General features: G+C 36.3%; 1 protein-coding gene across 7 annotated transcripts in view; it reads left to right on the top strand.

Annotated features, from left to right (window-relative positions):
* Positions 1–26354, top strand: part of TSPAN8 (tetraspanin 8) — a 293681-nt gene that overhangs the window by 110303 nt on the left and 157024 nt on the right. For all 7 annotated transcript variants that reach the window (XM_054526571.2, XM_054526566.2, XM_054526569.2 and 4 more), the window contains one exon: positions 16079–16182. The gene's annotated coding sequence lies outside the window, so the exon portion shown is untranslated. The remainder of the gene's footprint in view (positions 1–16078; positions 16183–26354) is intronic.

Here is a 26354-nt window from a genome sequence, read left to right as displayed (position 1 = left end):
AATCCCTGAAACTTTGTCATATAAAGTAGCACTAAACTGAGACAAAGTTGGCTTGTATTTGTGCAACTGAGTGTTTGAACCTAAGTACAGGAGTTTACATTTGTCTCTGCTAAATTCCATCCTATTAGTTTGGGCCAAATAGTCAAACCTATAGAGATATATTTTAATTCTATTTCTGTCATCTAACATATTTAGCTAATCCTTCCATTCTTGTGCCATTTAAAAATATTACCAACCCTTCTATATCATCATCCAAGTCACTAATAAGAAATATTTAACAGAAATAGGCTTGTTGCGTATTCCTAGGATCTTCCTCAAGATGACATTACTGTATTTGTCAATATCATCTTAGGCACCTACTATATGCCAAATGCCATAGTATGTCCTGGGGATAACAGTATAAACATGGACTAGTTCCTGTTCTCAAGAGATTCAGAGCCTAATGAAGAAGACAATAAATTAGTAGACAAATGCAATGCTGTGTGATGAGGGCTGTAATAGAGGGATATACAAGGGCTAATGGTAAAATCAGGACTTCAGTAGAATAATCATAGAATGATGAAAATCCATTTGGAGTGAAGCAGACCTAAATAGTTTAGAAACACTTGTCTCATTTATTTCCAATCTTTTGAGCCTTTCTTAAAAAAAACACTCTTATACAATACTTAAAAAATTACCACTACTGTGTTTTTATTAACCATTAATTTGAAGGCCCAGCTGTGGTATGCTGCTGTCAACTCTGCTTTTTTATTGTGCCTGGATGCTCTTACCAGCTAGTTAAAAACAACCACTTATTGCCCTCCTGTGAAGAATATTTTTGACCCTTTTTCTTTTACATAACTTATCTATGCTTCCCTTATCCCCTCAATTCTGCCCCCATACCGATGATGAAGGACACTTTACTCAGACACAGATGGCAACAATTAGCTGTTTCCATTTCAAATTACAGTTGTGTCTGTGTGTGTGTTCTTAAAATGCTAGCACCTGCAGGGGCCCACCCTACTGTCTTGTTTAGCCTAAGTTGGGTTACGATGCCAAAGCCAGTATAGAATAGTTCTAATCGGGTCTCCCACACAAAACAAAATAGTTAGAAGACTAGGTAGCCTGCTGCGCCTCACACACTCAACACAATCAGGCCCAGAATCTTGCTTCCAGATTCCATGGAAAATATTAGTTATTTTTATGTACACAAGTCAGTTCTGAATTAGTTTAGACATGGATTTTTTTTTAACCATAAAATAAGGCTTGGAGAACTACCCAGAAGGAAATTGGGTTAATTCAATATATGCAACTTGGGCTGTTTCTAGTCATTCCATGTATTGAAAGAAAAGAGACTGAATAGTGGTACTGGGGGTGTTAACATCAAGTTAACCTCATCTAGCAGCTCATTTAAAAAAAAATCCTGTCTTTCTATTTTTGCCTCTAAGTTTTCTCCTCAGGTTTCCATTTATTTTACTAATTTGGGGGTGGGGGCCAGTGTGCATTAAGGGTTTGTTTCTGAAGTTAGATAGACCTGGGTTTGCATTCCACTTCTTTGTAGTTATGTGAACTGGGTGGGTCACAAATTCCCTCTGCCTCATTTTTCTGGACTGTAAAATGGTGACGATCAACAGTTTTTTTATTAGTGGGCCACTGGGGGAATTAAACAATGCATGAAAAAAAACTCTGGATAGCAGAGACCATATAAAGAAACAGCTCAATACACGTGATCTATTTTGTTGTTAATATTAAGATAATGCTTTGAGGATTTGGATGATGATGCTGACCAAAAAAATGAAACCATTGTATTCCCATATATGTAGAATATTTCTTACAATGACTCAGAGATGTTGTTTTCTGAGCTATTGACATATTGGATCACATGATTTTTATGCTTTTTTTGTGGTGGTGGTGTTGCTGTGCTGTGTATTATACAATGTTTAACAGTGTTCCTGGTTTCTACCTACTAAATGCCAATAGCACCTCTTCTCCTCCCAGTTGTGACAACCAAAAATATTTGCAGAAATTGCCAAATGTCTCTTGGGTTGCAAATGGCCCCTAATTGGGAGCCAGGATTTTAGGCAACTAATGAACATAAGACACTTTATTCAGCCCTAGGATCATGTAGTTTCCTTTATCTTTCTTGAGAGCTGTGAAATTGAGTTTAAAGGAATTCCCATGGCTTTGTTGGGCTGGATCCCTATAACATTTAAGTAGAAATGACGTTAATGTTTTTGTATTGTGGACAATGTACCCATCTTAAATGAATGCAATACTCCAGTGGTCTCCTGATATAATTCTGGAGTAAGGAATAACAGTTCATTGCATTTGCATGATATTCCACTTACTACTTTTGATCCAGCACTGAATTTTGCAGGAAGAAGGAAGGAATTTTCATTAACTATAAATGCCATTTTCAATATTCTTAAGGCTCATTAAAGACAAACATTTAACTTGGGAAAATAAATGGCAGAAAAATTGCGTCCACATAAAATATATATGCTAATTGGCATGAGTGGTTCAAGAGGATTTCTCTGCTCTCCAGACACTTAAGTTTTTCCCACTTTTTTCTTTGGCAGTGCAGTGTAAAAAGGGATTCCTTGAGCCTTTTGATGACATTTTGTTGGATTATAAGACACATTGGGTTTAGATTTGTGATCTCCAAGAATTCCATCTGCATCATTCATTGGAGGTGATGCCACTGATGATGATTCCAAATGGTCTAATCTTATTATTTATTTACCTGCTTTATAAGAATAAATTAAACTGAAAGGACAATTTAATCTGATTTGGATAATTTAGTCAATTATTTTATTTCTCAGAATGGCTTGTGTGGGACAAAAAGAGGTCCACATTTTGTACAGAGGCAGTTAATTTTATTTTCTTCCTGAATAAACATCCAAGATTTGTAAAGAAACCACTGTCAAAGGACATTCTTAGCAGGTGAGTGCTAGAGGTAAATAGAATAATAAAATCCACACTTCTTTTAAATCAATTCCTTTTTGCCTTCATACCAACCCAAGTTATTCATGTCACTGAATTTAATGAGTTGACGTTGTGCCATTTTCTGGATGCTGTGATTCTTTGAGGGCAGGCTTCTGTGGGAATAAAACATGTTTCTGGTTCAACCTTGGGGGACCAATTAGGGAGATTCAGTTGGGGGCTATTGTCATGGACACTTAAGTGTCAAGGCTTTTGATATCCATTTGTAACCATAACCATACATTTCAAAATACGGCTATTTTCTTTGGCAGCCATCCTAACCTAATTAGGAACTAATGCAGACTTGTACATTTCTTGCAAACACATCGGCCGACTATAGGGGTCCGGCCAGGGCTAGAACGTGATTTGAGTTTGATTGAGGGGTTTATCTTTTTCTTCTTCCCTATAATGCACTTTCAGTTCTGGATTATATTCAGCAGAGCTGCTTCTCCTTTTATTTCCCAGTTTCAAATTTTAAATTGGTTTACTCTGGTGTTCTTACTCTCTTGCTCTTACTCTTTTCTGGCATGGTTATTTTCTCCTTCTTTATTTTGTCCTTATGATGATGATGATGACTTTATTGTTGTTACAACTTTATCATTTAACCATTTACCTAAGGCCTAGTCTGATATCTTCCAGGCTGGAAGACACAGGGTTTAATAATGACATCAGAGATGATAATTTTTTTTTTCAGTGAATGTGTATTACAAGTTTGATTAAAAAAATGACCTTTTTTTGAGAGGAGGGCTGCTTTATTTTCTGCACTGTTCTAGTGGTAGCCTGTAATTCAGATGAGCACACAGAATAAGGTGAAAGCCATAGTGAAATGGGTGCTTGCAAGTGGTCGTACAGTTTTACCAGAGATGAGTTGCAGAGGACCATGAAGTTTAGATTTTGCATGTCAACCGTGGTAAGGATATATCAACTTGGGCTCTAAAAATAGTAATGTTAATAGCTAATTTTAACTGTCTACTATGTGCCATGTTCTATGCTACATACTTGACATGTTCTTCATATAATTTTCACAACAGTCTTATGGAGACGAAAATTTTCATCACCATTTTGAGATGAAACTAAGTGTGTTTTCATATGATCACACAGATAGTAAGTCTGATTCCAAAGCTTATTTCATAAACCACCACATTTTGTCTTTCCATTAATTTGAATGTCTTTTTATTATTCTCTATAAAAAAGTATGAAAATTATATTAAATAAGATAGATACAAACAAACATTGTCTCTGGTAACTATCTACTTTGGCTAAGAAAAATCTTGTTGAGTACTGGTATTTTCTATGCCTCATATTACTCCATGGGTGTACTAACAGCTTGTAGTAAACAATAATGGATCAATGTGGCTTTTCTTTTAAGTTTTGTTCCATTTTATCCATTCAACTTCTACTTTCAAACTATTTTTATACCATTTTTGGAAATAGAAATTCTGTTTGGCACAGAGATGAGCATACATGCAAATAATACATTTCCTTATGGCCTTTAGTTTTGAGAGTGGATTTTCAGCTAATGGGAAGTGATAAATAAGTAATGGGGCTAGAATAATAACACAGTTAATGAACTTCAAATGGTGAATCAGATGGTGTTGCTGTTGGCTAAATGATTCTTCAGGTTTTGGCTTTTAAGCTAAAAATGTTTTATGACTGAATAGAGATTTGACATGAAAGTAATAAATAAAGTCAAAATTAGAGTTTTTTGGGGGGCAGTCAAGTGGTGAGATTTACATGATGAGAATCTTTGGTACAGATAATGAAAAATCTAGTCTTGAATGCTGCCTGTGTGGCTCAGTAATGCTTGTATGAGGGACAGGTTGTTGCAAAGAGAAAGCAAGAGAGCAGAAAAAAGTGTTAAGAGAAGAGAGCAGAAAAAGAGAAGATGGAAAGAGGAATGCAGGCCTGGAAGGAAGTAAGACTGATGGGATAAAAGGAGACCAATTGAAGAAAGCCATCTTCATGGTGGGAATAACTAACTGTTGTCTCAGGCAAACATGAATGCCATAGGTTAATTTCTCTAAACACTGTTGTGGTAGAATGTATTTGGACATTGATGAATAATGTCTTAGTCCATTTGTGTTACTGTAACAAAATAATCACACACTGGGTAATTTATAAAAAATAAAAATTTATTCCTCATGGTTCTGCAAGCTAGGAAGTCCAAGATTAAGGTGCTAACAATATTGGTGTCTGGTGAAGACTTCTCTCTGCTTCCAAATGGCACCATGTTGCTGCTCCTCTGGAGGAGAGGAACATTTTGTCCTCACATAGAAGAAGCAATGGAAGGGCAGAAGGGGGAAAAATGCTATGTCCTCAAATGGCAGAAGAGTGGAAGAGCCTAAAGGACCTAAGCTAGTTCACTCCAGTCCTTTAATTTTTTATATACATATTTTTTATTTCAATAGCTTCCAGGGTACAAGTGATTTCTGGTTACATGGGTGCATTGTGTAATGATGAAGTCTGAGATTTTACTGCACCCATCACCTGAGTAGTGTACATTTTACCCAATATGTAGTTGTTTTTCTGTCACTCCCCTCCCACTCTCTCCTCTTCTGAGTCTCCAATGTCCATTATGCCACTCTATGCCTTTGCATACTTACAGCTTAGTTCCCGCTTGTCAGTGAGAACATACAGTATTTGGTTTTCCCTTCCTGAGTTCCTTCACTTAGAATAATGGCCTCCAGCTGTGTGTTCAACTGTCAGTCTCTCCAGTTTTGAGGGCAGCGGTTTGCCCTATGACTCCCACGTCTCTGATGAATCTGTGAAGATTTGTTGATATTTTAGTTTGTTTAGCTTTTTAGTTGTTAGGACAGAGGGCTGACTTCCAGCTTCTTACATAGCAAATGGAAAATCTGCCCCTTGGTTTTTACACATCATGATATATCTTGGAGATCTTCTATATGAAAACACTGAGGCTTTCTTAGTTTTTTTATACAATGGCATATTAATCCTTTGGTGATATACGCTTGATATGATCTGGCTCTGTGTCCCCACTCAAATCTCACCTTGAATTGTAATAATCCCCATGTGTCATGGGAGGGAACTCAGTGGGCAGTAATTGAATCATGGGGGCAGGTTTTTCCCATGCTGTTCTCATGACAGTGAGTCCATTAAACCTCTTTCCTTTATAAATTACCAAGTTTGGGGTATGTCTTTGTTAGCAGCATAAGAATAGACTAGTACAGTAAATTGGTACCAGTAGAATGGGATGCTGCTATAGAGATATCCAAAAATGTGGAATTGGCTTCAGAACTGGGTAATAGGCAGGCTTTGGAACAGTTTGGAGGGCTCAGAAGAGGATAGGAAAATGTGGGAAAGGTTGGAACTTCTTAGATACTTGGAGAGCTCAGAAGACAGAAAGATGTGGAAAAAGTTTGAAACTTCCTAGAGACTTGTTGAATGTTTTTGACCAAAATGCTGATAGTGATATGGACAATGAACTTCAGTTTGAGGCAGTCTCAGATGGAGATGATGAACGTGTTGGGAACTGGAGCAAAGTTGACTCTTGTTATGGCTTTAGCAGAGAGACTGGTGGCATTTTGCCCCTGCCCTAGAGATCTGTGGAACTTTGAAATTGAGAGAGATGATTTAGGGTATCTGGTGGAAGAAATTTCTAAGCAGCAAAGCATTCAAGAGGTGACTTGTGTGGTGTTAAAAGCATTTAGTTTTATGTACTCACAAAGATATGGTTTGGAATTGGAACTTATGTTTAAAAGGGAAGAAATAATAAAAGTTTAGAAAATTTGCAGCCTGATGATGTGATAGAAAAGAAAAACCCATTTTTCTGAGAGAAAAATCAAGCCGGCTGCAGAAATTAGCATAAGTAATGAGGAACAAAATGTTAGTTTCCAAGACAGGAAAATGTCTTCAAAGCATGTCAGAGATCTTTGCAGCAGCCCCTCCCATTGCAGGCCCAGAGGCCTAGGAGGAAAAAATAGTTTAGCAGGCCAGGCCTGGGGTCCCTCTGGTTGGTGCAGCCTAAGAACTTGGTTCCCTGCATCCCATTTCAACTGTGGCTAAAAGGGGTCAAGGTATAGCTCAGACTGTGGCTTCAGAGGGTGCAAGCCCTCAGCCTTGGTAGCTTCCACATGATGTTGATCCTGTGGGTGCACAGAAGTCAAGAATAGAGGTTTGGGAACCTCTGCCTAGATTTCCTGGATGTCCAGGCAGAAGTTTGCTGCAGGGGCGGGGTTCTCATTGAGAACCTCTGCTAGGGCAGTGCAGAAGAGAAATGTAAGGTTGGAACCCCCAAATAGACTCCCAACTGAAGCACTGCCTAGTGGAGCTGTGAGAAGAGGACTACCATCGTACAGACCTAAGAATTGTAGATCCACTAACAGCTTGCATCATGCACCTGGAAAAGCCACAGATACTCAATGCCAACCCATGAAAGCAGCCAGGAGGGAGGTTGTACACTGAAAAGCCACAGGAATGGAGCTACCCAAGACCATGGGAACCCAACTCTTACATCAGTGTGACCTGGATATGAGACACGGAGTCAAAGGAGATCATTTTGGAGTTTAAGATTTGGGTGCCTCGCTGGATTTCAGACTTGCATGGGGCCTGTAGTCCCCTCATTTTGACTAATTTCTCTCATTTGGAACAGGTGTATTTACCCAATGCATGTACCCCCATTTTATCTGGAAGTAACTAACTTGCTTTTGATTTTATAGTAGGTAAAGGTAGAAGGGACTTGCCTTGTCTCAGATGATACTTTGGACTGTGGACTTTTGAGTTAATGCTGAAATGAGTTAACACTTTGGGGGACTGTTGGGAAGGCATGATTGGTTTTGAAATGTGAGGGCATGAGATTTGGGAGGGACCAGGGGCAGAGAGATATGATTTGGCTCTGTGTTCCCACCCAAATATTACCTTGAATTGTGAGAATCCCCACGTGTTGTGGGAGGGACCCAGTGGGAGGTAATTGAATCATGGGGGCAGGTTTTTCCCATGTTGTTCTCATGATAGTAAATAAGTCTCCTTGAAGGTATGCCCACTGTCACCACTATTATTCAGCATAGTACTGGAAGTCCTAGCTAGAGCAATCAGACAAAAGAAAGATATAAAGTACATTCAAATTGAAAAAGAAGAAGTCAGATTATCCTTATCTGCAGATGATATGATCTTATATTAGGAAAAACCTAAAGAATCCACCAACAAATATATTAAAACTGATAAATTCAGTAAAGTTGCAGGATACGAAATCAATGTACAAGAATCAGTTGCATTTCTTTCTGTATGCCAATAGTGAACAATGTGGAAAAAAAAAAAAGTAATCCCATTTATACTAGCCAACCAAAAAATTAAATACCTAGAAATTAACTTAACCAAAGAAGTGAAAGATCTCTTTAATGAAAACTATCAAACACTGATGAAAGAAATCGAAGACTTCACCAAAAAATGAAAAGATATTTCATGTTCATGGATTGGAAGAATCAATATTGCTAAAATGTTTAAAGTACCCAAAGCAATCCATAGATTCAATGCAATCCCTATCGAAATACCAACACAATTTTTCACAGAAATACAAAAAGAATTCCAAAATCCATATGGAAGCACAAAAGACCCAGAATAGCCAAAGCTATCCTAAGCAAAAAGAATAAAATTGGAAGAATCACATTACCTGACTTCTCATTATACTACAGAAGTATTAGTATCCAAAATAGCCTGCTACTGGAATAAAAACAGACACATGGACCAATGGAACAGAATAGAGAACCCAGAAACAAATTGGTGTGTTTCTGTATACTTACTATTACTAGTGAGTTTCGTACCTTCAGGTGATTATTTCTCATATCGTAAACATGCTTTCCTTTCACATTGAACACAGTCAAAGAAATAAAATAATCTCCAGTAATTAGCCCCAAAGAAATGCAGATTTCTGAATTGCCTGACAAAGATTTAAAATAATAGTCTTAAGAAAGCTCAATGAGTTACAGAACACAGACAGATAACTAAGTTAATTCAGAAAAGTGATATATGAACTAAATCAGAATATCAACAAATAGAAATTATAAAAAAGACCTAAAACAAATTATATCTAAAGAATATGATAACAGAACAGAAAAATTTACTAGTGGGCTTCAACAGTAGACTTTATCAAGCAAAAGAGAGTCAATAAACTTGACAACCAGTCATTTTAAAGTATCTAGTCATAATAGCACAAGGAAAAAAAGAATGAAAAAGAGTGAAGGGAGTCTATGGGATTTATGGAACACCATCAAGTGAACCAACATTTGTTACGGGAGTCCCAAAACAAAGAAAGAGGAAAAAAAGGCAGAAAAAAAGTTAACAAAATAATGGCCCAAAACTTTCCAAATCTGGTCAGAAAAATGGACATTCAGATTAAGGAAGCCTAAAGGACAAATATAGAATACTATAATATAGTAATGGTGGTGAGTAGATCACTTTTAATTCTAGCTTAAAAGTTAAAAGATGAAAGTACTAGGAATAACTATAACTACAAAAACTTGTCAATAAATATACAATATTAAAAGGTGTAAATTGTGACATCAATAATATAAGAGTGAGTGTGTGTGAGAGAAGTAAAATTGTAAAGCTTTTGTAGCTGATCAAAGTCAAGTTGTTATCAGCTTAAAATATATTGTTATAACTATTAATATAACATGTTTTATGTAAGCATCATGGAAACCACAAAGAAAATACCTATGGAAGACACACAAAAGAAAATGACAAAGGAATCAAAGCATATTGCTACAAAAAGATCAACAAATTACAAAGATATACAACAAAAGAGGAAAGGAGAGACAAAAGAAATACAAGAAAGACAGAAAAAATTTGAAAAAAATGGCCATAGTAACTTTAACTCCATCAATAATTACTTTAAGGCCAGGAGCGGTGGCTCACGCCTGTAATCCCAGCACTCTGGGAGACCGAGGCAGGCGGATCACTTGAGGTCAGGAGTTCAAGACCAGCCTGGCCAACATGATGAAACTCCATCTCTACTAAAAATACAAAAAGTAGCCAGGTGTGGTGGCACGTGCCTGTAATCCCAGCTACTCAGGAGGCTGACACAGGAGAGTGGCTTGAACCTAGGAGGTGGAGGTTGCAGTGAGCTGAGTTCGTGCCACTGCACTCCAGCCTGGGTGACAGAGTGAGACTTTGTCTCAAAAAAAAAAAAAGAAAAAAGTTACTTTAAATGTAAGTGGATTAAACCATCATTCAAAAGATATAAAGTAGCTGAATGGATAAATAAAAACAACATCAAACTACATGCTGTCTACAAGAGACTCACTTTAGATTTAAGAACACACTGTGTGTTCTTAAATATTCCATGCAAATGGTGACCAAAAGAGAGCAGAGGTGGCAAGATTCATATCAGACAAAATTGACTTGAAGGCAAAACTGTCACAAAAGACAAATAAGGTCATTACACAATAGTAATGGTCAATTCACCAGAAAGATATAATAAGTATAAATGTATATGCACCTCAAATATCAGAGCATCCAAATATATGAAGCAACACTGACATATCTGAAGGGAGAAATAGACCACATTAAAATACTAGTAAAATACTTCAATACACCACTTTCAATAATGAGTAGAACAGAAACCTAGTAGAGAAACAATGGACTTGAACAATGTACCAAAACTATGGAGTGCAGCAAGAGAGCCATTCATAGTGATAAATGCATATGTTAAAAAAGAAGAAAGATCTTAAACAATCTAGCTTTATTCCTCAATGAACTAGAAAAAGAAGAACAAAGTAAGGGAGGAAATAATAAATATTAGAATTTGAAATTGAGACTATAAATACAATGGAAAAAATCAATAAAACCAAGAGTTGGTTTTTTTAAAAAATCAACAAAATTTAAAAACCATTAGCTAGACTATCTGAAATAAAAATAGTGAAGATTCAAATAAATAAAATCAGAAATTAGAGAGGAGATATTACAACTGATGCCAGAGAAATAAAAAAGATTATCAAAGAATACTATGAACAATTATGCACCAACAAATTGGATGGCCAGAAGAATTCCTAAAAATATACTACCTACCAAGAGTAAATTATGAATAGAAAAAAATATACTACCTACCAAGAGTAAATTATGAATAGAAAAATTATGAAGAGTAAATTATGAATAGACCAATAATTAATAAGGAGACCAAATCAGTAATAAACACTCAACAAAGAAAAGCTCAGGACCAGTTGGATTCACTGGTGACTTCTATCAAACATTTAAAAAAGAATTAACACCAATTCTTAAACTTTTCCAAAAAGTCAAGAAAAGGAAATGCTTCCATACTCATTTTATGAAGCCAATATTACTTTGATACCAAAGCCAGGCAAAGATATTACAAGAAAAGAAAGCTACAAGTCAAGATCCCTCATGACATAGATGTAAAAATCCTCAATAAAGTGTAAGAAAACCAAATTCAACAGCACATTAAAACGATCATACACCATGTCCAAGTGGGATTTATCCCTGGGATGTAAGGATAGTTCAATATATGTTAATCTATTAATATGACATACCACATCAACAGAATGAAGGATAAGAAAACTGCATGATAATCTCAGTAGATGTAGAAAAAGCGTTTGAAAAAAAAAGATGCCCTTTCATAATAAAAACTCTGAACAAACTAGGTGTAGAAGGAATTTATCTCAACATAACTAAAATTGTATATGACAAACTCACCACTAACATCACACTCAAAAGGGAAAAACCAAAAGCTTTTCTTTTAAGATCACGAACAAGGCAAGGATGGCTACTCTTGCCACTTCTATTTAATATACTATTGGAAATCCTAGAGAGAGCAATTAGGCAAGAAAAAGAAACAAAAGAGAGCCAATTTGGTAAGGAAGGAGTAATGTTTTCTCTGTTTTCAGATGGCATGATGTTAAATGTAGATATCAAGACTTTGAGAAAAAATACTGTTAGAACGCATAACAAATTTCCATTTACAAAAATATCAAAAAGAATAAAATATTTAGGAATGAATTTAACCAAGGAGGTAAAAAACTTGTACACTGAAAAGTGTATAATTTTGATAAAAAATTTTAAATGGACACAAATAAATTAAAAAATGTCTCCGGTTCATGGATTGGAAGGCTTAATATTGTTAAAAATGTCCTTAATACCCAAAGCAATCTATAGATTCATTAACATTCCTATCAGAATCCCAGAGGCATTTTTTACAGAATTGCAAAAACAATCTTAAAATTCAGATGGTACCACAAAAGGCCGTGAATAGACAAAGCAATCTTGAGCAAGAAGAACAAAGCTGAAGGTATCACGCTTCCCAATTTCAAATATTACAAAGCTATACAAATTAAAATGTATGGTATTAGCATAAAAACAAATATATAGACCAATGGAACATACTATAGAGCTCAGAAATAAACTCATTCATAAACAGCCAGTTGATTTTCAACAAAGATGCTAAGAATAGACAATGCAGAAAGGAGTCTTTTCAACAAATGGTGCAGGTAAAACTGGATATCCACATACAGAAGAATGAAGTTAGCCTTATCTTACATCATACACAAAAGTAAACCCAAAATGCATTGAAGATTTAAGTGTAAGACCTTAAACTGTAAAACTCCTGGAAGAAGACATAGGGTAAAAGCTTCATGACATAGGTTTAAGCAATGATTTCTTGCATATAACACCAAATCAGAAACAACAAAAGCAAAAATAGGCAAGTGTGATTACATCAAACTAAAAACTACAAGGAAAAGGAAGCAATCAACAAAATGAAAATGCAATCTACAGAATGGAAAAAATATTTACAAAACATGTATCTTGAAAGGGGTTAATATCCAAAATATATAAGGGACTTTTATAACTCAGTATAAAATAAACTAATAACCTAATTAAAAATGAGCAAAAGACTCAAATACATATTTCTCCAAAGATTACATACAAATGGCCAATAGGTATCTGAAAAGATGCCCAACCTCACTAATCATCATGGAAATGCAAATCAGAACTACAATATTATCTCACACCTGTCAGGATGACTGTTTTATATAAAAAGAGCTAACAAGTGTTGGTGAGAATGTGGAGAAATGGAAATCTTTGAATACTGTTGATGGGAATGTAAAATGGTGCAGCTGCTATGGAAAACAGTATAGATGTTCTTCAAAAAATTAAAAATAGAACCACCATATGATCCAAAAATCTCATTTCTGGGTATATGTCCAAAGTAATTAAAATCCGGATCTTGAAGAGATAGCATACTCATGTTCTTTGCAAGACTATTCACAATAGCCACAATACAGAAATAACCTAAATGTCTACTGATGGATGAATGGGTAAAGAAAATGTGCTAACTACATGTAATACAATGGAATACTATTCAGCCTTAAAAAATAAGGAAATCCTGCAATATGCAACAACATGGATGACTCTGGAGGACGTTGGGCTAAGTAAAATAAGTTGGTCACAGAAGGACAAATACTGCATGACTTTACTTATATAAGGTATCTAAAATAGTCAGACTCATAGAAACAGAGAGTTGAATGGTGGTTGGCAGGGATCAGGGTAAGGGAAAATTGAGAGTTGCTGTTCAATAGGTATACTGTTTCAATTATACAAGAGGAACAAGTTCTAGAGATCAGTACAACATTGGGCATATAGTTAACAATACTGTAGTGTGCACTTACAATTTAAGAAGGTAGATCTCATGTAAAATGTTCTTACATGAGTTGGATTGTAGATGATTCCCTAGGTTCCTTCCAGCAGTAGCCAGTGGCCTCTCCTCACAGCTGCCTGGGGCCTAATGAAGCCCACCCCTACATTCCTGCACCTTCTGAGGGTTTTTGTCCACGTGGTGGAGGTCATGGAGCGGGCCAGCCTGCACCAGGGCCAAGGTGGGAAATGTACCATGCTGGCAATTCAATAAGTGAATGGGTTACAGTCCCAAGGCAAGGGTACCTGGGCCAAGTGGGGCTTGCAGATGTCAAAGGAGGAGACCAGTTCAGGCAGTGCCAGGCAGTCCTGACAGGGCAGACATGAACAATTAGCCAGGGACTTGGACAATCATCAGGAAGTGCCTTTATGTTAGTGAATGCCTACTGTATGCAAGGCCCTTCATGTCTCTGGATCCCAGTTTGTTTTAACACTATAAAAGAAAAAATACATACATACAGAAATGGATATATAAAGATGCATGTATTTTCAATTTTTAGGGAATGAAAGGCTAGTTAAGACATAAAATGTCTGAAGATAAGAGAATAAAACTTAGTGACATATGAGGGGCAACTCAAGAAGAGTTTATTTTTAAATGGATTATTTGCAAGGGATAGTGCAGAAACCAGGAGCTAATAATAGCATCTCAATAGTTTATCACTCATAAGCACAAAGAACTGAGGCAGAGAGTAGTTACTGGAACTAGAAGAAACCAGAATATAGAAAGATTTGTGTTGAATTGTTTTGAGAAGAGCAATTTTTTTTGGTGAAGGAGTCTGCCAAGTCAAGACAGCCTACCAGAAGGAAGAGAAGGGAATAAATACCATAACCTCCCTCTCTTCTTTTCCTCTGATTTCCTGGGAGCTTACCATTGGCTGAATCCAACCAGAGCCCAGAAGGTGTGAAAGTCCTGTTGATGCAGTTGTTTCAGGTTAGCCTCCCAAGGCACAGAGTGGAGTGCAGAGTATGGCAAGTAGAATGGAAGATACCCAGTATATGTATTATGTACAGCTACAACTTTCTTTTCAAGAGATTTCCTTTTGATCTAGCGGAGAAAAGGATTCCTAAAAGACAGACATGAGAAGAGAGACATAGGGTATTTATCTGAATGGAAATGTGTATATGTGTGTGATTATTTATCTATCTATATCTATCGATCTATCTAGCTAGCTAGCTATCTATCTGTCTATCTATCTATGGCATTACCATCTAGTCTGAAACTACTTAATTATTTCTTCATTTTAAGAAGTTTTCAGGTTTGTGGAGAGAGAACAGTAATGTACTATCACACAACCTAATCAATAAAATATGAAAAACAGACAGAGTCCCTTAGATATTCTCCCCATTCATATATCCTTCCTCCTGTGCAGAGGTAGCCAGCATTTGGAATCGGGTGGTTATCATTCTCATTCATGTCTTTAGGATGTTACTACATATCTTTCCCTACTGAGAAAATATATAGAATTATTTTGCATATCTTAAAACTTTATATAAATGGTATCACACTGCATGTAGTATTTTGCAATTTGATTTTTTTTCACTCATCATTTTTACTTTTTTGAGGATCTGCTAAGGTTGATACATTTAGCTCTTTCTTTTCTATTCACTTTTATTCTGTAGTATTCTATGATTTAATGATGCAAGTCTACTTACTGTTTATTTAACATTAGAATCCTGTGATTTTCAGAGGGAAACAACAGACACTGGGGCCTACTTGAGGGTGGAGGGTGAAAGAAAGGAGAGGATCAGAAAAAATACCTATTGGATTCTATGCTTAGTACCTGGGTGATGAAATAATCTGTACACCAAACCCCCGTGACATGAGTTTACCTATATAATAAGCCTGCACATGTACCCCTGAACCAAAAATAAAAATTAAAGGAGAAAAAAAGAATCCCGTGATTTTAAAAATTGGGATTTTTATTGTATCCATTCTTTCTTTACATTAGTTCATTTCCTTATCAAGTTATGTTCTTCAGTAGTGGAGATTAGAGAATCTCGGTTATTTTCTTTTTAAAAATTACTTCAGAAAAGAAGAAGCCCTAGGTAAATTTTATCTTCCACTATCCTTATCTTCACTTTGTACCGCAAATGTGTTAACCTAGTGCTTGGAAGGGAACCTGGCACAGTGTAAGTGCTAGAGAAGTGTCATCACATAAGCACGAAGACACTAGGGTTAGGAGTACAGACTGTGGAGCCTGACCATCTGGGTTTGAATTTCAACTCTGCTACTCACCAACTGTGTGACTTTGAGCAAATTACTCAGCCTTTTTGTACCTCAATTCCCTCCTTTATAAAATCGGGTTTAATAACAATCTGTATATCATAGATATTGAATATATATATATATGAGATATCTCATAGAGTTGTTTTGAGGACTAAATGAATAAGTGAATACAGTAGATGCAAAGAACATAGAACATACCCAGCAAGTAGTAAGTGGTTGCTGTTATTTCAGGTCCATTGTGCTTGTTGCTCCAGACCTCATGCCTTCTGGACCCAGACATCTCTGCAATCTCGGAACTGGAATACACCACTTCTTGTCAAGGTACTAGCGAGTTGGTAAGTAACTCCTCTCAGTGGTATTTCTTTGAAACACTCATGCTGAATACCCCTGAAATATTGAATGTCCTCCCACCACACCCCCCACTGAGGGTAAGCACACCTTGCTGGCATGGCTTCAGGGGCACTATACTTCTATTTCCAATTGTGGCTAGAATATCTGCATCTCTCCACCATCTCTTGTAAGGACAAAACAAATTTTCAAATACATGTTGTTTTTCTTTTTCCATGAGTCTACACTTTCATTGAAAAAGCTGCTAGGAGCTGAATTAGTGACGTGACTTGAATTTTTTTAAAGTTTTGTTTTCTTCCTTTCAGCTTGAGGCTTCTTACTCATACAATCTATATTTCCTCTAACTGGAGGTGGGGGTGGGAATCTGTCCTTTGAGCATTGTTTGGTTGGAAAGCTAGTCTTTCTCACCTCATTGAGCTTTCACCAGGGAAAAGGCCAGGAGGGTCTCCTTTGTAATTGGAGCAGTTGCCTCTCCAGCTGATGCTCTCTGCTCTTGTGTCTGCTCTTCCAAGAGCCCCTCCACCTCCCTCCCCTACTTTTTTTTTTTTGCAGTGAGCACCACTGATCTGCTGCCATCCTCACTGTCTGGATCTCTGGACCCCTAATAGCCCTCTGGACCTCTGCTCCCCTCCACCCAGGCTCAAACTCAGGCTCGAACCCAGGCTTGGACCCAGTGATCAGACTCAGTCCCTGGAAGGCTGGCTTTCTTTTATGCTCACTCTGCCCACTTGGCCAGGCTTTGCCTCCTCTCGGGCAGTTTTTCTTTCAATATTCCACTGTTTCTTCCTCCAATCTGGTCTCTCTTAGGGAATCCTAGTCCCACAGAATGAGCACACATGCAAACCTAAGTTGCTGGACAGGTTTAAATTGTTTTCCACAGTGCTCCTGAGCCTCAGATAGATCAGGGTCTCTGGAAATTCCATGTCAGGAAACAGTTTGGACCACTCAGAACACACATGAAACTTCTAGGGGGTGGTGTGGCCTGACTCTTGAAGTCATCCTAAAGGATGCCTAACTTGAAGCCAACCTAGAATATGCTACTCCACCCAAGTTAATAGCAGTTGCTTGAGTTTCCATGTGGAAGTGGCAGTCACTTTGAAAGCAGAAAGCCCGGAACCTGTAAAACTTAAAAACTGACAATTATTTGCATATTCAAATATAAATGTTTCCTGTGAAACCACCATGAACGAAATATATCAGTGATGAAAATTTTAAGAATCACTGTTATATAAAAATGCTGTTCTGTCTCTAAGTTTTGAAAATAATGTTGCAGTCCTTATGATTTATAAATATCTAAAAAGACCAATAGAACACTGTTCCTTTCATAATGTTGCATATTAACAAAGTGCAGTTATCTTTCAGTATCCAGGGGGGGATTGCTTTCAGTTCCCTCCTCAGATACCAAAACCTGAGGATGCTCAAGTTCCTGATGTAAAATGGCCTAGCATTTGCATATAACCTATGCACATTCTCTTGTATAATCCAAATCATCTCTAGATTATTTATAATATCTAATACAATGCAAATGCTGTGCAAACAGTTATTACAATGTATTGTTCAGAAAATAACAACAAGAAGAAAGTCTGTACCTGTTCAGGACAAGTGCAACTTTTTGGAATATTTGCGATCTATGGTTCGTTGATACATGGATGCAGAACCCATAGATACAAAGGACTAATTGTATTCTTTTGTGCCACAAGCATTACTGAGACTAGTACTGATTATTGCCAGGCATGTTCTGTGAACTAGGATTTAATGACGGATGTGACAAGGAAGCTCCTTGCTGTTATGGAGTTCAAGTTCTAGTAGTTTTAGGATTTGAGTAGATTACATTTTAGGGGATTTGGACATCTAATCATTTCACATCTATAAAAGGGGAATCTTCCTAGTGTGAAAGAATATATTATCAAGGACAACCGTCTGTTTGAGGACAAAGGGCAAAAGGAATGTTCAGAATTGAATGGGAAAGTCAGTGTGGGTATAGCTAAAATATAATATAGAAAATACTATGATAATATATGATAGCATGTAAGAAAAATACAGCTTAGAATAATGGGCATTAATCAGATTTCATGAGAGGCATTAATAACAAGCTAGTAAATAGTTCAGAAAAAAACACAACATAGGCTAGATCAAACTATAGACTTTCAGGGCTGAGAATCAAGGAGGATCTAGGCGGTAATTGCAGAAGAGTTCAGGACCTCTGAAATATAGGAGAGAAATCTTGGATACCAGATATGATACGGTATGGCCTTTCTCCCTGTAGATCAGAGATAAAGCAGGCTGACTCAGGGTCAATATATCTGGAGAGAGGCATTTCTAAAATAATAAAATAGCCAGGAGCCCTGGCTTATAGCTTGAGAAGCTTTGCGTTTTTGTTGGGCTTTGCTTCATTGCGAAACAGAAAGAACAAGTGATTAAAGTAATTCAAATTCTGACTGAAGAAGTAATCATTAATAATGACAGAAATATCTTGTAATTCAAGGTTTTTTATATAAACATTATTCAATAATTGGTAGGATTTGGAAGGATAATATATGGTTCTTTTTCCAATTGCCAATCGAGAAAAGTATTTAGTCAAGTTGAATGAGATTATAATAGGGCAGCTAAACTCTATTCAGCTCAAGAATAAGCTCAATTTAGTTGAAAAATTACCATATCTTTTGTATATAAAGATGAAACTATTGAACCACCATAAGGAGGAAATATCATTTGAGGGTTCCCCTAATTGCCCCCTCAAAAGTGAGATAATTAGGTTAATGCCCTGCTCTCACTCAATAACTAACAGTGCTAGCTACCAAATATAAAACAGTGTGCAAGATGTTGGCACATAGAGTCATAAGATATGGTGTATGGTCTTGATCTTCGTAGAACTTAAAATCTTAAAGAAGGACATAAGTAAGAAAAGCAGTACTGGTTGTAATAGAGTCAAGGTTCACACTATGGCCTTGGATTGGAGATCAGCTGCAGTGTCTATACACAAACCTAGAACCTTAATAGAAGAAGTGTGTGTAAGTAACTGAGGCCAGACATTTTTCCAAACTGGAAACAGGACAATTTACTGAAAATTAGTTTCCAAAAAGTCAATTTGCCAACAATTGATGAGTTATAGACAGGAGATTGTTTTTCAAAACGTTTTAATTTCACTATAGTCTTTTTGCCTCAGCCATTTTCCTAAGCTGTTATTGGTTTAACTTAAAGCTGGATGCAAATTTTATGCAAGTTTTAAAATTTGGATGACTAGTATTCCTCAAATCTTTATGCTTTATTTGTGAATGGGTGGTATTTTTCTTAAATACAGTTTATAGCCTTTTATATATTGGTGGGGTTGTATTCACACCTGAATCTGCCCTCAAATGGTTGCAGCAAAGGTTCTTATGGCCTTAGGATATTGATCTGACATTGTCCTCCAAATGATCTATGGGTGGGTTTGCCATGTAGTGAAATGGCTTTGAATAAATTTATTTTCAGTATTTTAAAACCCAGAATAGTTCAAATTAACTTAGATTACTCTAAACTATGTCTTCACTTTCTATCCCTTTAATTGAAATCTTTATATCTCTGAGTTATGAAATTAGAAACCACCTAACTTATTTTTTACTGACATTTAACAACTTTTTCATTATCTTTCCTCCAGTATTGATGATAAATAGTAGTAAAAACAATTCTTAATATTTTCTTAAATCTTACCTTTTAATCTCTTCAAGGGAAAGCATCTTAGATCCAGCGTAGCCTAAACAAATACTGAATTGGTATCAGGAACTTAGATGCCAGTCCCGAATCTCTTAAGTAAATTTCTTAACTCCTTATTACTCAAATGTTTACTTCTATAAAATAGAGATAAGACATCAGCCTCTACTTTCCTTGTAAATAACGTAGTAAAGTAATTTGAGGTGATAAAGTAACTACTATGATCATTTATGAAGGAAAGAGTAGATTAACTAAGCTTTATTAATAATGGTCACAAATTTAGTATGTTCTAATTTGATGTTAACCTAGCACCTCTGCTTAAGAAATGGTGCAATGTACTAGGGAAAATAAAAAAACATGGCCAACACTTTGTTCTGACTATCAAGGAGCAGTCATTTTTGTCAGATGAATAAAATAAATAAATGCAAAGACAGAGCAGAGAACAATAAATGCTGAAAGAATAGAAATGAAATACACTGTTGATTCTAAGAAGACACAGTAATGTGGGAGACATGACTAGAAGACTGAAAAGGTTTGAGCAGACAGAAAATGGAAAGGACGTTGCGGAAAGAACTGCTTGAGCCAGGACGTGGAATTGAGAAACCATAGCTCCCATTCATAAACAGTGTGTTTAGGGAGAAATGGGAAACGATAGTGGAGATACATTTGAGGTCACATTGTGCAGGATTTCTGCTGTATTTCATAGGTAATCAAACACTGGAGATGTAATAACAGAGATGTGAGAGAGAAAAATACAAGAATATGGATAATCTGACAGTGGTATTTGGCATGGAGTGTGAGACTGAGGGTACAGCCTGGAATGAAAGAAATTTCAAGTATTGGAAAACAGATACCTGAGGAGCAGACAGAACCTGAAGTCACTTGCCTGGTCCTAGTCAGAAGTCAAATGACTAATCTCAGACCAGCAGTGAGCAGGGCAAAGTACAGGCACACACATACTAGCAACACTGTTACAGTAGATATACTGCAGTGTGTTCCATATTTTAAATGTAAGTGCTAAAGCACTTCAAAACAGACGGATGGCCCATGGTGGCCTTAGTCAGGAAAGCTTCATTCACATTAGCTAAAACAATCCGGGAGAGGGGGATTTAATGCTTAAAACAGAGAACAAAGAAAAGAATAATGTCAAAGAGAACTATTTAAGGTTGATCTGTTAGTGGGACATGAGGGCTTATTTTCCTTCAGGTCCATCCTCATACTTTCTGAGATCTAAGTATGAGATCAACATACCATACAAGGTCCCTTATAATCTGGCTCTGGCCATCTTCTTAGCTTCACCTCTCACCATTTCTCAAGATTCTTCTCTATAGCTTTGTGGAAACATGCTCATTACCCAACCATTCCATCACAACCTCAGTACCTCCTTCTTTGCGTTGCCTTCTGCCTGGAGCACTTTGTCCCTCGTGTCTTTTGCCTCATTAAGTTCTACTGGTCCTCCTGTTTCCACTCTTTCCTTCTTCCACCCTCATTTTACACTTACTTAGCGGGTTCTTCTTTTTAATTCCATGCTTCTTGCAGATTTTGTATTCTGTGTGTCTATTTTCTTGTTTTTCTTTTCTTTTTTCCCTCCAGACTATGAACTGCTGGGAGATAAGACCAGTTGATTTATCCGTGTACATACAGCAGCTAGCACAGTGAGTGACCCTGAATAGGTTGGATGAATGAATGAACGACCAATTCAATAGAATACCTCAAGTATTTATTTGGTAATAGTTGCCTTCTCACGATTTGTATAAGTAGTAAGCAAGATGCAAAAGAAACAACCCTTTACTTGATGAGTCAAAACAATTATCTGCACATACACATATCTAGCAATATTATTTCAGCAGATGTACAGTAATATGTTTCATATTTTAAGTGTAAATGCTAAAGGACTTCATAACAGGGATGGCCCATGGTGGCATTAGTCTGGAAAAACTTCCCATCACCTAAAGCAATCCAGGGCAGGGGGAATTAATGCTTAAAAAAGAGAACAAAGAATAAGGTCAAGGAGAACTATTTAAGATTTATCTGTTAGCGGGACATGAGGGCTTATTTTCCTTTAGGTACCTCCTCATATTTTCTGAGATCTAAGTCAAGAAAGGAAAGGTCAAAATGGGAAAGGGAAAGTCTATTTGAAGCCATGAATCAGATATCACAGAAATTTTTTAAGCAACGTTTTATTACCAGAGAAAGATTCAAAAGATAAATCAGCATGGGATGCCTGGAGAATATGCTATGAGAATCTTGATTATCAATTAACTAAGTATTACTCCAAGAGGCATAGTTGTAGTCATTCTTTGCCAGGGATGAAAGAGAATGATGTAAGCTTTAAGAGTAAAGTAATGTGATATATTTTGGAAGAAATAACTGGAAAAAATAACAAGAACTTCTGGCTTGATGTTCTAGAAATACAACTAAGCAGTCCAAGATTTTATTAAAATAAAAAAGTGCATATTATAGAAATGAAAAGACAATGTTGCATGAGTAGGGAGACACTGTGATGTTTTAAGCTGCTTGAATAAAACAGAATATGGCAATGGAAATATGAAAAAGAGGGATACAAAATAGAGTTAGAAAAACCATATGTAAAAAATTCTTCTCTGGGAGCAAATAGAAGTTAATACTGATAAATGAAATCACTGTGAACCTGCCCTGATAAGTGAACTTGTGAATATTGAGGAATTTGTTAACTTGTGCTCACATGATCAGAATATTATGAAAATTGCTTTACTGCAGGAACAAAAATCTTAACCTTAAGAGAGAATGTATTTATTTAGGCTTTTAACATATCTAAATAGAAAATATTAAATAAAGAGAAGATTAAAAAATTAGAGTTAAACAAATTTTATCCTGCCTGTATTTTGCAGAAGCAGATAAATTGTCTCTTAAAGGGAAACAACAAGTATTTTTATTAATTAAAGAAAGAACAATTATTCAGAAGGATTGGAAAACATACGATATGAAAAAACATTTTCAAGTATGTATATGATATCAATCTGATTCTTACTTTGTAACCACAAACCTTCTAGAAGGTACTTTCTGTTTCAACATGCTTTTAAATTTTTATTTTATTTTTAGCTACTAGGAGAACTAAAAGGATATTTCTATGACTCAATTCTGATGGCAACATAATTTTGGGACATGCATTTTAAGAATTATATACAGCAAGGGTAAAAATCCATGAAAATAAGATAAAATATGAAAAGAAGAGAGAGGCCAGGAGCAGTGACTGTTGCCTGTAATCCCAGCACTTTGGGAGGCTGAGGTGGGTGGAAGACCTGAGGCCAGGAGTTCGAGACCAGCCTGGCCAACATGGTGAAACCCCATCTCTACTGAAAACACAAAAAATAGCTGGGTGTGGTGTCATGCACCTGTAGTCCCAGTTACTCGGGAGGCTGAGGGAGGAGAATCGCTTGAACCTGGGAGACGGAGGTTGTGGTGAGCTGAGATGATGCCACTGCACTCCAGCCTGGGCAACAGAGTGAGACTGTGCCTCAAAAACAAACAAACAAACAAACAAACAAACAAAAGGCGGGGGAGAAATAACAAGGAAAATTGACACCATAACTGTGTTCAGAAAAGCACAATGAAAGCAAGAGTGTAGCTCTGGGAAAAGCACTCTGGCTGGGCCTGAATTGCCAGAGCAAAGGCTTTAGAAAACCTGGAAGGTGGCACCGGAATGATGGGTCAATTCTTATCTGCTATCCTAATGTGTAGACAGCAGCAGGTAGTAGAAAGTTTAAGCATCTTTATATTTATATTTTTTTCTATTTTTAACAATAGAAAACCACTTTCTAGGGGTAACTTAGCATAAGTTAATGAATTGTAATAGATACATTTTGTATTCTTTTCTCTTAAGTTTTTGATATATTTTTATGTCCCATGGGAACAGTGACTTTCATATAATACAAAAGTAAAATATGTTTGTTTGATATGTTCAAATTCACATATTACTTGTATCTGTAATAACAGCTAAAGCATTACTGGGTGCTTGCTATGTGCCAGGCACCGTGGTAAATGCTTTCTATATATGAACTGATCTAATCCTCATAGCAGCTCTATGTGGATGGTTCTATAACATTCATTACTTTACAGATGAGTAACAGGCAGAGAAAGAAGTAACTTACCTTAAGGTAAGTGAGTAAGTGATGGAGCCAAGATTTAGGCCCAGGCAGTTTCATTTTGAGATTTAGAGGTTATGATTTAGAGCTTCTGTTGAAGCTATATCATTTCTGCTTTTTGAAATTTCAATCTTTGATGTACCAAATGACCTGAGAAATTCTTTTCCAATAACAAAAATATGTTGGTGTATTAGGTACACATGAACAAAAGATTTACTTTTTCTCATGAACCTTTTGTGTCTATTTATGTTGAAATAGCAGTAGGTCAATAGAGGACAAGCAAAAACTACTCTGGGTAGGTCTAACTTGATAGGTTAATTGGAACCCACCCAAAAAAAATCCAAACACAAGCAGCTCTGTGGCACTCATTGGCCTAAAATAATACATGTTGTATAATTATATTAATATCAAAGTCTGGAACAGAAAACTCTGATGGTAAAAGAAATCAGAACAGCGGTTTCTTCTAAAGGATTATTATTATGGTTTTTATTGGGTTTATTCATCACTATTCAACTTCCTACACATTTCACTATGTTTTTTGGAAGATGTTTCATATGGGTGGCAATAAATAGAAGATAAGTAGACCTTTACTGGGACTAAAATAACTTTGTTAAGCCCCAACCTGAACCACTACAACTCTATCTCTGTCTGTAGGAAATCATGGAATAAACACCATGATTTACTGTTTAGATCTTAGATCTTAACTCCTTAAGCCTTCTGGGGAAGTGGAAAAGGTTCTTCCTCAAGATTATATTCTTCTTGGGAAGCACTTTATTCTATATATATGGCATAGCTTTTCTTAACATGAAAATTTAATTCACATTAAAGACTCTTTGGCAGAAACATTTTCTCTTCACTAAATGATTGTATGGTACAATTCTCATTATCCTTTTAGTTTAAGAAGGACAGCCTTATGGATATGGCAAGGATAATGCTTGCTTAAGTACAGAACTCGTTCTTGCCCTGCCTTTCAAGGATATATACTCTTTGAAGGAATTCTATGACTGATCAAGTAGAAGACATTTCTATCTAAATCTTCTGCAAATCAATGGAGAGTGCTTATATAAAGAAGAGACAATAGTTCGAGTTTCCATTTTGAGCAGATAGAACAACTGAGTGTCTAGGATAGCACCTTAAGTTCCTGTGAGGTTGGGGAGGTAATAAAGAACAAATATACTCAACAGTCACTGAACCTAAGAGAAACCAGAAAGAAGAGAGAGAGTCCAGGTGGAAAGGGTGGGAATGAGGAAGGTATTGCCAGTGAGAATCAAAATTGCCCACGTCTTTTTTCTGTTTTCAGGTCAGTCCTTAGAGGGTGAAGTAGGTTCTCTTTTGTCTTGCTCTTCTCACTTTTCTTATCCTAAGGATTTAATGAATTTGAATTCAATTCATTTTATAGGAATGAATTATTTTACAAAAAAAAATCATGTCACCTTTCCATGCCTCAGTTATCTCATAGGCATATAAATTATTTAAAAATATTTAACAACTGGTGTTGCACAGACACTGACCAATCAGAAGAAAACACTATGGCCTATGACCAATCAGAATCAGCATGAGCCATAAATAGAATGATTATATAATTAATTGTCCAAATCAGGACATGTTTGAAAGTGAAAAAGGATACTATTAATCATTATGCCAGAAGTAAAGGCATAAACTAAGACCATCTCAAGGAAGGAGTATATAGTGTGTTCTGGTTGAATAAAATAAAAAATTTGGCTTGAGGTCTTTTTTAGGTTCTGTGACATCCTAATGTGTCTATTGAACATGTTTAATTTAAAGAGTATTTGGCATATTTATCTATAACTGGCTTCTGGAGCACATTTCTGAGACAGTAGAGCCCTACTGGGGGAGCAGCCTTTAGATGTGACTATATTAAGAGTCACAACAGGGTCTAGGTTCTATTATTCTCTAGACAAATACAAAGGTATTGATGTAAATATATCTATAGATATAAACATAGATTGGTTATAGATACTAAAAAGATATCATTGAGTGGATTATACTAGATAATATATCTCAAGTGTTTTCTATATGCCAGCCTTTTTCAGTGTTACAGATGAGGAAACTGAGGTGTAGGATGTGAAGTGATGTGACTGTTAGGCGCATACTATATACAACTGGTATGTGATGAAGGCGGAGCATCTACATTTTAATGCTGTGTGTTAGCATCCCCCAACACCTAATGCCTACCTTATTGCTAACACTCTGCTGCCCTGATCACAGTCTTGTATGTGAGTAGAAGACAGACAAATAAATCTAATAATGATAATTACATGTAAGATTTGCTGTGACACATGTTGAGCAGAGATCACTAAATCATATGGGTAGGAGAAAGCTTC

This window comes from Pongo abelii, chromosome 10 (genome assembly GCF_028885655.2).
Source record: "Pongo abelii isolate AG06213 chromosome 10, NHGRI_mPonAbe1-v2.0_pri, whole genome shotgun sequence".
Lineage (NCBI taxonomy): Eukaryota > Metazoa > Chordata > Mammalia > Primates > Hominidae > Pongo > Pongo abelii.
Note: the sequence above shows the minus strand (reverse complement) of the source record. Positions and strands in the feature narration are given on the sequence as shown.